The sequence below is a fragment of the Triticum urartu genome, chromosome 4 (genome assembly GCF_003073215.2).
Source record: "Triticum urartu cultivar G1812 chromosome 4, Tu2.1, whole genome shotgun sequence".
In the NCBI taxonomy this organism is placed as follows: domain Eukaryota; kingdom Viridiplantae; phylum Streptophyta; class Magnoliopsida; order Poales; family Poaceae; genus Triticum; species Triticum urartu.
Genome location: NC_053025.1, coordinates 473,228,451 through 473,240,992, shown reverse-complemented (window position 1 = coordinate 473,240,992; position 12,542 = coordinate 473,228,451).

The following is a 12,542-nucleotide window of genomic DNA, read 5'->3' as shown; positions in this document are numbered from 1 at the left end:
GAATTCCCACATGCGAAGGGGCCGGTGTTTGCAAGGCTGGACTTGACGAACTAGCATAACTTGCACTACCATAACCAGACTAAAATCTCTCTCAAAGAGATCTCGGATACGGCTTTGCAGTATTGGCACGTCCTTGGCTGGACCCTAGCTCAGCACCCTGTTGATCCATGACATTAGTTGTGGTTGGGGGCCTGAGCGAAAGGTGGGGGCAGCTACCCACTTGGCACTTCGGGGAGCTGTGATGTAGAACCACTCCTGCTGCCACAATCCAGACAACTCTGGGAAGAAACCCTCAGGCCATGGAGCGTCAGCGATTTTGCTTATTAAAGCGCCTCCGCACGCTGCGTGCTGCCCCTCGATCATCTTCGGCTTCACATCGAAGGTCTTGAGCCATAGGCCGAAGTGAGGGGTAATGCGGAGGAAGGCCTCACATACAACAATAAATGTCGAGATGTGAAGAAGGGAATCCGGGGCCAGATCGTGAGAATCTAGCCCATAATAGAACATGAGACCCCTAACAAAGGGATCCAGAGCGAGGCCTAGTCCTCGGAGGAAGCGGGAGACGAACACGACGCTCTCGTTGGGTTCGGGAGTAGGGATGACTTGCCCTCGGGCAGGCAGCCGATGCGAAATTTCGGCAGTCAGATATCTGGCCTCTCTCAACTACTTGATGTCCTCCTCCGTGACGGAGGAAGGCATCCACCGACCTTGAAGGTTGGATCCGGACATAGTTGAAGGTCCGTAGTGCCTAAACCTGAGCTTTGGGTGTTGGAACTCGAGGCGGGAGGAGGATTCGATTAAGATCGAGAGGAAAAGGCCTTGTCCCCTTTATAAAGAGGGTGAATATCAAGCGTCCTCCTCGTGGCCGTTTGGGATTGCCTAAGATCTAGGAGTCCTACCAATAGGCACAGTTGGGTTACCCACGTCTGTATTGATGAGAATCTTGTAATAAAGGGGACATGATCTCTGCTTCGACAAGACGTGCCAAGGAAACCACCTCGCGAAACACGCTGAGACTGGTTATGAAAAATGATTCGAATAAAGACCTGGATGTGGTGTGATGTCACGCTACGGGGTACGTCAGCAGATTAGATTTGTGGAAATATTATTCTCTCTACGGTGGTATGTGGAACTTGTTTTGCAGAGCCGAACACAATCATCGTGTTCAAAATCTTCTATGAAGTATTTGGAGGAGGAACCTGCCTTGCAATGCCGAAGACAATCTGCGCGCCGGACTCATCGTCATTGAAGCCTGGTTCAGGGGCAACTGAGGGAGTCTTGGATTAGGGGTATCCGGACAGCCGGATTATATCCTTTGGCCGGACTGTTGGACTATGAAGATACCAGGTTGAAGACTTCGTTCCGTGTCCGGATGGGACTCTCCTTGGCATGGAAGGCAAGCTTGGTAATACAGATATGTAGATCTCCTTCCTTGTAACTAACTCTGTGTAACCCTAGCCTCCTCCGGTGTCTATATAAACAGGAGGGTTTAGTCCATAGGGACAACAACAATCATACCATAGGCTAGCTTCTAGGGTTTAGCCTCTTCGATCTCGTGGTAGATCAACTCTTGTACTACTCATATTATAAAGAACAATCAAGCAGGACGTAGCGTAGTACCTCCATCAAGAGGGCCCGAACCTGGGTAAACATTGTGTCCCCTGCCTCCTGTTACCATCCGCCTTAGACGCACAGTTCGGGACCCCCTACCCGAGATCTGCCGGTTTTGACACCGACAGGGCCATTATGATTATGCGAACTCCCTCCTCCATGGCTATGCTCAAAATGTCCTCCTGATTTCGGGGTAAAGCGTGGCTTCTGCTGAGCTCCTGAATTGTATTTCCCTTGTCCATACTTCCTCTTGTGGTTCTCAATCTGCTGCTGCTTCCCTTCTATCATAAGAGCACGATCTACCAACTCCTGGTAGTTGTTAAAAGTTGCTACCATCAACTGCATGCTCAACTCATCATTCAGTCCTTCCAAAAACTTCTCCTGCTTAGCTGCATCTGTAGCAACGTCATCTAGGGCATAACGTGCTAACTTACTAAAGTCATCCACGTATTGGCCAACTGTCCATCCTCCTTGGCGCAAGTTGTGAAACTCATGCTTCTTCATGGCCATAGCTCCTGCTGAAACATGGGCTGTACGGAAAGCCTGCTGAAATTGGTCCCATGTCACCGTGGCTATAGGGTAGGTGACAGTGTAATTCTCCCACCATGATGCTGTCGGTCCATCCAACTGATGTGCGGCAAAACGCACCTTCTCGGCGTCAGTACATCCTGTAGTGGTTAACTCCCTTCCAATCTTGCGGAGCCAATCATCTGCTACTATAGGCTCAGTGTTACTTGAGAACACCGGCGGATTCAGTCTAAGGAAACGGGTTAAGTGATCAACAGGTGGTGGTGGTGGGTTGTTGTTGTTGTTGTTGTTCCCCTAATTCTGATTCTGGACTAGTAACTGCATCAATGCATTCTGCTGCTGGATCAACTGAGTGAGCTCCGGCGGGAAAGCAAATCCATTGTCACGTCTCGGAGGCATCTGAGGGTTTAGAAAAGATGAGAATTAAGAATGGATTGAGGTCTAGAGAGAAAACACTACCCATATGCACATGAGGCAAATGCAAACAAAATCACTTCACTCAAATCAAACAAGGGCATACAATCGGTCTAGAACTATCGTTACAAAAGTGCTCGGATTACACTATTTACATGGTGGAATACTACTACTGATGTGGTGGTCTACTAGAAATATTCCTCGGTTGCAGACTCCATGATATCTGCTCTAGCTTCGTCTTCATAGTCATCATCGCTCAGGTCAGAGTCGGTGTCATCGATGATGATGTAGTCTTCCGGGCGAATCTCCTTGGGTTCTTCGTCTTCTTCTACTGGTGTGGGGTCTCCCATGAATATTCCGATCTTCTTAATCAGGTCGTCATTCTTCTCCAGTAGTACGATGATTTCCTCCTCATAATCTTCACATGTAGCCTTGAGTTCTTCCTCCAGCTCTGTGATTCTTGTCATCGCCTTCTTCAGATCTATCATGCCTGCGCACATCTGGTTCTCCTGACGTCGAATGTGCTGGTTTAACTCCTGGATAAAAGTTGCGATTGATATATCCTTCCTGGTGCTGATCATCTCCCATTGCTCATCTCGGTGCCCATAAATCTGGTAGATAGTATCCTTGAGATCATTGCGGTAAACTTCTCCAATACGTCCCATGGTGATGTGGGCTGCCATGCTCTTTCCTAGACTCCAGGTTGGTGCATCAAAGGAAAACTCTATGGGCTCGGTCACTGGCGCGAACGTCCTTCCTGGAATTTGAACTTGAATCATCCAGCTCTCCTCTTCGGGTAAAGTGGCGTTGTAGGTCCCGGTGAAGCTTGGTACTCTGATGTTCAGGTACTTAGTGACTTCCTTCAGGTGGCGTCCAAAGGGTGTATCTTCATCCGGTTGCTGAACTTGTTCCTTGCATCCGCCATCCTAAAAGAGTAGAAAAGATGAGAAGTCAGAAATGAGAAGAGAGTGGTGATCTAGGTCTTTATCTTAGTGGTCACGTCCTACAGTCAGTGTGTGCTCTGATACCATCTTCTAGCGACCAGACCTCAAACAGTCTGATCTCTGTGCATCAGTGTCATCCCTGGATCAGTAATGCTGACACGCACAGTACTTGAAGGATTTATAACAGAGTAGCAATCACACACTTATTACATCAAGTGTCTCAAAAGAGAACTTATTACAAATAATATGGCTTAAGGCCATCTAATAACGATAACAGCGGAAGGCTTGGAAGATAAGTGAGTCCATCAACTCCAATGGCATCACTGAGTATAGAACCACGACCTAAGGCTCCTTACTCATCGTCTGAAAAGTCCACAACATGAACGTTGCAGCCCGAAAACGGGTCAGCACATGGAATATGCTGGCAAAGTAACACAGTAGAGCAAGAACAGAATAATGCTATCACTACATGCATATTTGGCTGGTGGAAAGCTCTATGGTTACAGTTTTGCGTAAAGCCAATTTTTCCCTACTGCAAAGGAATACATTTTATTTAACTATCATGGTAGTTGTTAAACATTGAGAGCGTAGACACCCTCTCAATCCCAATTAAACATCATCATTAAAACCCAACAAAATTAATTAAAGTCACATGATGAGAGTCACATGATAATCCAAGTACTAGATACTCAGGACGTCCATAACCGAGGACACTGCTAATCATGATTAGTTTATACACTCTGTAGAGGTTTGTGCACTTTTCCCCACAAGACTCGATCTCCTCCGTTGGGATTCTCGCACTACATGGTGTTTGAGAAATGGATGACCGAGACATAGTCTTTCAGAAGCGCTAGCACCTTACGATCGGGTAGACCGTTACACCTACTTTCCCCTACATCTGCTAGTCTACCACTTTAAGAGTTCGCATGACTTAATCAACTATGCTAGAGCCCAAAGTAGCTTGTGGTTGCACACGGAAGTTTCTAGTATGAATAATCTCATGATCCCTTTGAGCCTGGGTGGCGGTCCATAAAGAAAACAGGCAATCGCTGGAATACCCAGGTGCCTCAATCCACCCAGATGTGTATTAAAGTTGCCACCTTAAGTTGAACCATTAATTAACATTCTCACATCTGTCATGGATACACTAAAACCCAATCCACGTCTACAAGAATAGCATGGCATAAGCAAACGTAGAAGTAACTCCCAGGGTTTGATAATAAAACAGGTAATAGGTGCTACCTCATCTACTTCCCAACCCACAATTTATTCAGATCCTAACCATGCAATTGTTTGAGGATGGATCTAATGCAATAAAATTGGGTAGTAAGAGGTATGATCAAAGTGTTACTTGCCTTGCTGATGATCCGCGAAACCTAGAGATTCGAAGTAGCAAGCGGCGCACTCCGGGTACTCTAACGCAAACAAACAAGCAAACAATAAGTACTCATCTATTGCACAGGTAAAACTCAAATAAGAGATCTAACCAGAAAGTTCAACTTAAGAACTCCGGTTTGCAAAAAGAAACAAATCGAACGAAACAACGAAAGTCAAACGGCAAAAGAAAACAAGCTTCGATTACTAATCTGGACCTAAGTCAAATTTTACAGAAGCAAAAACTTGTTTGAGTTGGTTAAACGGAAAGAGGGTTTCAAGACAAAACTCTAGGCGCTTGAATCGCTTGATTCCGATAAACAAGCGAAAAGTTAAACTAAAACGAAAATCGGATCAGAAATAATCGCGGAAAATCCGAGAAAAAGAGAAAACTGACGAACAGATTAATGAACGAACATTCGTTATCTGAAACTAAACGGTGAACTCGTCCGTTAAGACGAACGAACGAGCGAACGCTCGCTAAGTAAAAGAACTGGTAAAACCGATCTAATAAAATAAAAAAACCAAGGGTCTTAAAAAAACCGGATCGGTTTTCTTCGGAAAACCGGCGGCGAATGGCGCGGCTACCTCGTCGGACTCCGGTGGCTCGGGGCTCCGACGGGGTGGGGCGGCGTCGGCGGCGGGCGGCGTGGCAAGCGGCGGCGTGCGGCGGCTGTGGGAGGCGGGGCGGGTCGAGGTGGCGGGGCGGGGTATTTATGAGAGGGGGTGGCGCGGCTTGGGGAAGGGGGCGTCGGGTCGTGGTCGGCCTCAGGAGGCGTGCCCCGGCCGGACTCGGCTGCGGCGGTGGGTGGTCTCCCGCGGGGAAGGCGGCGGCGGGTGCGGGCCTCGCCTGGCCCAGTTGGGCGCGCGGTACTTTTTTTAAAACAATTCCTCCGAAACTAAGAAAAATTCTAGAAAAATAAAATAAAATTCTAAAAATGCCAAAATAAATTTTCACCGCCTAAATAAAATATTTAGAACGAGATGAACATTTTCTTCGCCCTAAAATGCAGTTTCGAAAAACGTGCAATTTTTCCTAAATTCAAATAAACTACCCAAAAACTCCAAAATAAAATCTTATTTGATTTTTTTAAATCTTCAATATTTCTTTATTTTGGGAAAGTCATTTTATTCCCTCTCTCATATTTGTATAATAGAAATAATTGAAGATAAAATAAAGAAAATCAAATGATCCTATTTTCAAAATTTGAGAAAGCCCAAATATGAAAATAACGAAATCCCCAACTCTCTCCGTGGGTCCTTGAGTTGCGTAGAATTTCTGGATCAGGACAAGAGAAAATAAAAATATGATATGCAGTGATGATCTAATGTATAACATTCCAAATTGAAAATTTGGGATGTTACACTCATAATATGGAAGGTTTACACAAAGAGGGAGAATGTCGGCAGCTGGAATTCTGGACATGAAAAAGCTATGTCAGAGTTACCTATTCTGTACATCTCCAAATGAGCTGAAAATTTACAGAGAATTGTTTTAGAATATATATAAAAAACACTGGAGCAAATAACTACCGAGGGGGCCCACCTCGTGAGCACATGACACCAGGGCGCGCTTGGGCCCCCAAGCGCGCCCTAGTGGGTTGTGCTTAGCCCAGCCCACCTCCGGTGCCCATCTTCTGGTATATAAGTCATTTTGACCTAGAAAAATAAGGAGAGGACTTTCAGGAGAAGTTTCGTTGTCTCGAGGCGGAACTTGGGTAGGAGCACTTTTGCCCTCCGGCGGAGCGATTCCGCCGAGGGAACTTCCCTCCCGGAGGGGGAAATCGAAGCCATCGTCATCACCAACAACCCTCTCATCTTCGGGAGGCCAAGATCTATCAACATCTTCAACAACACCATCTTCTCTCAAACCCTAGTTCATCTCTTGTGTTCAATCTTTGTACCGGAACCTCAGATTGGTACGTGCGGGTGACTAGTAGTGTTGATTACTATATGGTTTATTTGGTGGAAGATTATATGTTCAGATCCATTATGCTATTTAATACCCCTCTGATCTTGAGCATGATTATCATTTGTGAGTAGTTACTTTTGTTCCCGAGGTCACGGGAGAAATCTTGTTGCAAGTAATCATGTGAACTTGATATGTGTTCGATATTTTGATGATATGTATGTTGTGATTCCCGTAATGGTGTCATGTGAACGTCGACTACATGGCACTTCACCATATTTGGGCCTAAGGTAATGCATTGTGGAGTAGTTGTTAGATGATGGGTTGCTAGAGTGACATAAGCTTGAACCCCTAGTTTATGCCCTACTTCGTAAGGGACCGATTTGGATCCAACACTGGTGCAGAGACCTGGTATACAAATGGTTTTTACCCCCTTTCCGCGATGGAGTTTTAAATTGTCACCTAGTGAGTGTGTGCGATAGGGGGTCCTTCCTACACGACCCAAAAACCGTCGGGGATAGGCCCTCCGACCACACAGGCGGGGGTAAAATGAGCCCGTGTGCGATTGGGCAAGGCATCGAAGCCCAATCGTTCCCATTCATATGTACATCCCACACAATGAATCCTAGAAAAATGTTTCCGTTCATATGTATATCACACACAGTTTTTTGTGTGGAAACGTTTGTGCAAGGTGGCCTAACGCAAGTAGTTCTCTGCCGGAAGCCGTGTGTGATTGTTAGTTGATCCAACATGCCTACTTTCTAGAAACCGTGTGGGTTGTTTGAGTTCATCGCCCACGGTGTTGTCTGAGTAATTGTCTGCAATAGAAAACCCCAATAAGCAGGGTAATTAGCCTATTATTGATAATCCATGCAGTAATCAAATTGACATTTCTTATAAAACACACCATATATTTCATATCCTATAACGGCAACCAGGATTTCATAATCGAATTACATCAAATAGCTTCAGCACTTAGTTACACCAAAGAGGGATATAGCTAGCTACGCCATTACACAACAGCACCAAGTTTCACATGCAACATCGAAAACCTTTGGAAAAGTAGCTTCGTACACGGTAAATAGACAGATGAATCTCATCTGGGAAACTACAGAAGCGGAAGGCGAATATTGAGCCTTGAGTGATGTTGAACGTCCTTGCAACTTTAGGCCAGTGGCTATGGATAATTGCCCGCCCAACCTTCATCCTCTTGAGGAAGACTTCAATATTGTACCGTGGATGTTGAATGAATACCTTCCCCGCCTCTTGACCATGCAGGTGGTTTGAGAGGTAATCATCAGTGAACTGCTTCGGAAAGTACTGAAAACAAAGATATGCATAAATCACTGTTATAAATTTTGAAATGGCGCAAGGGGTAAAAACAAGGTAAAAGAGTTAGTACCATCCTATAGTTGAATGATGTCTTCTTCATTGTGCAAACAAAGATCTTGCCGTTATTTGTCGTAAGTTTCTTCATCCTAACAATCTTTCTGAGTTTCTTGACTTGACCGATATTTATGGACATCTCATTTCCCCATATGCAAAATGGGTCGAACAGTGGATCTAAGCCTCTGACAGCAGGACCTACATGTGCAAGAGAAAATTGTTGGAAACCTAAATATTAGAATGATTCCTGGAACTGCACAATAATGTTCAATTAGTGAAAGGACCATGCATGAGCAAACCTCGATGGTAAACCACAGTGTCTCCCATTGTTTCCCTGCAACACATATAAGGCAGATCTTGATCAGGTTAACTGAGAGTTTCCATACCATCAGTAGAATATGTATTGAGTACAACCAAATTCGATTTATTTCTCACATGCATAACAATACCAAATTGTACCCACAACAAATGAAAATCAAATTGCAGAATTGAACCAAATAGTTAAATGGAAAGCAGACCAAATGATCCAAAATAGTTAACTGAGCACCACATTGCAGAATAGAAAACATGTACTAGAAAATAAGACAGTTAACGAAACAAAGAATGCTTGAGAATGATACGTCTCCAACGTATCTATAATTTTTGATTGTTCCATGCTATTATATTATCTGTTTTGGATGTTTATGGGCTTTATTAAACAATTTTATATTATTTTTGGGACTAACCAATTAACCAGAGCCCAGTTTCTGTTTTTTTTCCTTGTTTTAGAGTATCGTAGAAAAGGAAAATCAAACGGAGTCCAATTGACCTAAAACTTCACGGAACTTATTTTTGGACCAGAAGAAGCCCACGGAGTATCGGAGTTGGACCAGGAGATTCCCGAGCTGCCCACGAGGGTGGGGGCGCGCCCACCCCCTGGGCGCGCCCCCTACCTCGTGGACAGCCAGGAGGTCCATCGTGGGCACGCCCCCTGCCTCGTGGATAGCCAGGACGTCCACCGATGTACTTCTTCCTCCCATATATACACATATACCCTAAAACCATCGAGGAGCACAATAGATCGGGAGTTCCGCCGCCAGAAGCCTCCGTAGCCACCGAAAACCAATCTAGACCCGTTTCGGCACCTTGCCGGAGGGGGAATCCCTCTCCGGTGGCCATCTTCATCATCCCGGTGCTCTCCGGGACGAGGAGGGAGTAGTTCTCCCTCAGGGCTGAGGGTATGTACTAGTAGCTATGTCTCTCTCTCTCTCTCTCTCGTGTTCTTGAGGTGGTACGATCTTGATGTATCGTGAGCTTTGCTATTATAGTTGGATCTTATGATGTTTCTCCCCCTCTACTCTCTTGTAATGGATTGAGTTTTCCCTTTGAAGTTATCTTATCGGATTGAGTCTTTAAGGATTTGAGAACACTTGATCTATGTCTTGCGTGGGATACCCATGGTAACAATGGGGTATTCTACTGATCCACTTGATGTATGTTTTGGTGATCAACTTGCGGGTTCCGCCCATGAACCTATGCATAGGATTTGGCACACGTTTTCGTCTTGACTCTCCGGTAGAAACTTTGGGGCACTCTTTGAAGTACTTTCTGTTGGTTTGAATAGATGAATCTGAGATTGTGTGATGCATATTGTATAATCATACCCCACGGGTACTTGAGGTGACATTGGAGTATCTAGGTGACATTAGGGTTTTGGTTGATTTGTGTCTTAATGTGTTATTCTAGTACGAACTCTATGATAGATTGAATAGAAAGAATAGCTTCATGTTATTTTACTACAGACTCTTGAATAGATCGATTAGAAAGGATAACTTTGAGGTGGTTTCATACCCTACCATAATCTCTTCGTTTGTTCTCCGCTATTATTGACTTTGGAGTGACTCTTTGTTGCATGTTGAGGTGTAGTTATATGATCCAATAATGTTATTATTGTTGAGAGAACTTGCACTAGTGAAAGTATGAACCCTAGGCCTTGTTTCAACGCATTGCAATACCGTTTGTGTTCACTTTTATCATTAGTTACCTTGCTGTTTTTATATTTTCAGATTACAAAAACCTTTATCTACCATCCATCTACCACTTGTATCACCATCTCTTCGTCGAACTAGTGCACCTATACAATTTACCATTGTATTGGGTGTGTTGGGGACACAAGAGACTCTTTGTTATTTGGTTGCAGGGTTGCTTGAGAGAGACCATCTTCATCCTACGCCTCCTACGGATTGATAAACCTTAGGTCATCCACTTGAGGGAAATTTGCTACTGTCCTACAAACCTCTGCACTTGGAGGCCCAACAACGTCTACAAGAAGAAGGTTGTGTAGTAGACATCAAGCTCTATTCTGGCACCGTTGCCGGGGAGGTTAGCGCTTGAAGGTATATCTTTATATCTTGCAATTGAATCTTTTTGTTTCTTGTTTTAGCACTAGTTCAGTTTATAGAAGAAAACTACAAAAAATATGGAATTGAGTTTGCCTCATATGCTTCATATTTTTAATATCTTTCGTGAGTATGGTGGAAAGGAAAATTGTGCCAAAGTGTTAGAAGAAGAATGCATTAAATTTTTGGCACTAAATATTTGAATGATGAGCATGATTGCAATGTTGTTAGTATGAATTCCTTGAATATCCATGATACTAATGATATGCAAAGCCACAAGCTTGGAGAAGCTATGTTTGATGAAGATGATATTTTTCCCCCAAGTTTTGATGAGCAAATTTATTAGGATGAAAGCATGCCTCCTATTTATGATGATTATATGGATGAAAGTGGATTTGGAGAGGTCATTACTTTATTTTGTGATGAATCAACTATTCTGGAAGAGGTTCCATTTGATTATGAGAACAAAGTTGCTATCTATGATGATTATTGTGATGACTTGTGTTCTATAAATAATAATGATATGCATGAAACTTGTCATCATGATTTTAGTTTTCAATTGGATTATGCCTCACATGATAATTATTTTGTTGAGTTTGCTCCCACTATTACTCATGAGAAGAATTTTGCTTGTGTGGAGATTAATAAAATTTCTATGCTTGTAGATCATGAAAAGAATGCTTTAGGTGCTGGTTATATTTTTGAATTCATTCATGATGCTACTTAAAATTATTATGAGGGAGGAATATATGCTTGTAGGAATTGCAATAATATCAAGTTTCCTCTCTATGTGCTTAAAATCTTGAAGTTATGCTTGTTTTGCTTTCCTATGCAAGTTGATTCTTGTTCACACAAGTTGTTTGCCAACAAAATCCCTATGCATAGGAAGTGGGTTAGACTTAAATGTGCTAGTCATATTCTTCATGATGCTCTCTTTATGTTTCAATTCTTATCTTTTATGTAAGCATCATTGAAATCATCATGCCTAGCTAGGGGCCTTAAACGTTAGCGCTGTTGGGAGGAAACCCAATTTTATTTTTGTTATTTGATTTTTGCTCCTGTTTAGCAATAAATAATTTATCTATCCTCTGTTATGATTGAGTTTTTATGTTTTAGTTAGTGTTTGTGCCAAGTAGAACCATTGGGAAGACTTGGGGAAAGTCTTGTTGATCTTGCTGTAAAAAACAGAAACTTTAGTGCTCACGAGAATTGCTGCCATTTTTATTGGAGAGTGCTATTTAGTTAGTTCTTTTTGTAGATGATTAATAGATAAATTCCTCACGTCCAGAAATTTATTTTAGAATTTTTGGGGTTCCAGATCTTGCGTTAGCTACATATTACTACAGATTGTTCTGTTTTTGACAGATTCTGTTTTTTGTGTGTTGTTTGCTTATGTTAATGAATCTATGGCTGGTAAAATAGTTTATAAACCATAGAAAAGTTGGAATACAGTATGTTTAACACCAATATAAATAAATAATGCGTTAATTACAGTACCTTGAAGTGGTGTTTTGTTTTCTTTCGCTAACGGAGCTCACGAGATTTTCAAGAGCCTAAGCTTGCGGATTCCCATGGCACCCCCAAGATAATCTAAGGACACCTAAAAGCCAAAGCTTGGGGATGCCCCGGAAGGCATCCCCTCTTTCGTCTACTTCCATCGGTAACTTTACTTGGAGCTATATTTTTATTTACCACATGATATGTGTTTTGCTTGGAGGGTCTTGTATTATTTGAGTCTTTATTTGTTAGTTTTCCACAATCATCCTTCCTGTACACACCTTTTGAGAGAGAGACACATGATTCGGAAATTGTTAGAATACTCTATGTGCTTCACTTATATCTTTTGAGTTATATAGTTTTTGCTCTAGTGCTTCACTTATATCTTTTAGAGCACGTTGCTGGATTTGTTTTATAGAAACTATTGATCTCTCATGCTTCACTTATATTATTTTGAGAGTCCTAAACAGCATGGTAATTTGCTTTGGTTATGAATTTAGT